The sequence below is a fragment of the Salvelinus fontinalis genome, chromosome 10 (assembly GCF_029448725.1).
Source record: "Salvelinus fontinalis isolate EN_2023a chromosome 10, ASM2944872v1, whole genome shotgun sequence".
Classification (NCBI taxonomy): Eukaryota; Metazoa; Chordata; class Actinopteri; order Salmoniformes; family Salmonidae; genus Salvelinus; species Salvelinus fontinalis.
In genome coordinates this window covers 5,565,713-5,567,144 of record NC_074674.1, presented here as the reverse complement: position 1 = coordinate 5,567,144, position 1,432 = coordinate 5,565,713, and the positions used below count along the sequence as shown (strand labels likewise).

General features: G+C 46.4%; 1 pseudogene; it reads left to right on the top strand.

The window, feature by feature from the left end:
- The window catches only part of LOC129863493 (retinal guanylyl cyclase 2-like), a 20,049-nt pseudogene continuing 18,617 nt past the window's right edge, over positions 1–1,432 (top strand).

Here is a 1,432-nt window from a genome sequence, read left to right as displayed (position 1 = left end):
AGAAGGCATCTTGCAATGCTCCGGCAGCTTTACCAGCTTCACAGTTCACTGCATGAGTGGGCATCAACCTATCTGACAACCCCAGTCCTCACAGAAGTCAAGTTTCCCTCCCCTCCCCATGGCGCCTGGCTGCTGTGGTTCCTGCTGGCATCACTAAGTGTGCCCTGTGCGGCTAGATCTACTTCTACTGTGTTCAAGGTAGGGGTAGTTGGACCGTGGAAATGTGACCCTCTGTTTGCTAAGGCACTGCCCCAGACGGCAGCGCAGCTAGCTGTGGAGAGGATCAACAATGACCCCTCACTGTCCCTGGGCACCACCTTTGAGTATGTCATCATTGACGAGGACTGCCAGACATCCATGGCACTCAAGGGTTTCTTAGGTCACTACGCACGGGCTAATGCCTTCCTGGGCCCTGTCAACCCTGGCTACTGTGATGCAGCGTCTTTACTGGCCAACAACTGGAACAAGGCCCTGTTCTCTTGGACCTGTGTGAACTACGAGCTGGACGACCGAAGTAGGCACCTTACTTTCGCCCGCACGGTGCCCTCGCCCATCTGGGTGCTGCTCAGCCTGGTGAGACACTTCCGCTGGGCACACATAGGGATCATCTCCTCGGCTGAGGATGTGTGGGTGGACACAGGCAGCAAGGTTGCTGACGCTCTGCGGAGCTACGGCCTTCCTGTCACCACCGTGGTCTCCACAGACAAGGACCCTGCCAGCATACGACTGGCTCTGACTAGGGTCAAGAGGGCAGAAAACATCCGCAGTGAGTCCTGTTTATCATTCAGGTTTTTCTTTCTATACAACTACTATCTGTCTACCACTAACTGCTATTACTACAGTGCTGTCAGTACCAGAGCCAGTTTAATTAATTAGACAACTACTAACCTATCACAGCTACTTCTACTACTACTACTACTACTACTGCTACTACTACTACTACTACTAGTATTACTACTGATAATGCTACTGCAATTACTATTACTAGTATTACTACTGCTACTACTACTAATACTGCTGCTACTACTACTACTAGTATTACTACTGCTACTACTGCTAATACTACTAGTAGTATTACTACTGCTACTACTACTAAATCTACTGCTACTACTGCTAGTAGTATTACTACTGCTACTACTACTACTACTACTGCTACTACTACTACTACTACTGCTACTGCTACTACTACCAATACTACTGCTACTACTACTACTAGTATTACTACTGCTACTACTAATACTACTGCTACTGCTACTACTAGTATTACTACTGCTACTACTAATACTACTACTGCTGCTACTGCTACTACTACCAAATACTACTGCTACTACTACTACTAGTATTACTACTGCTACTACTACTATTAGTATTACTACTGCTACTACTAATACTAAAGCTACTGCTATTTTTTATAATGTAACCTTTATTTAAC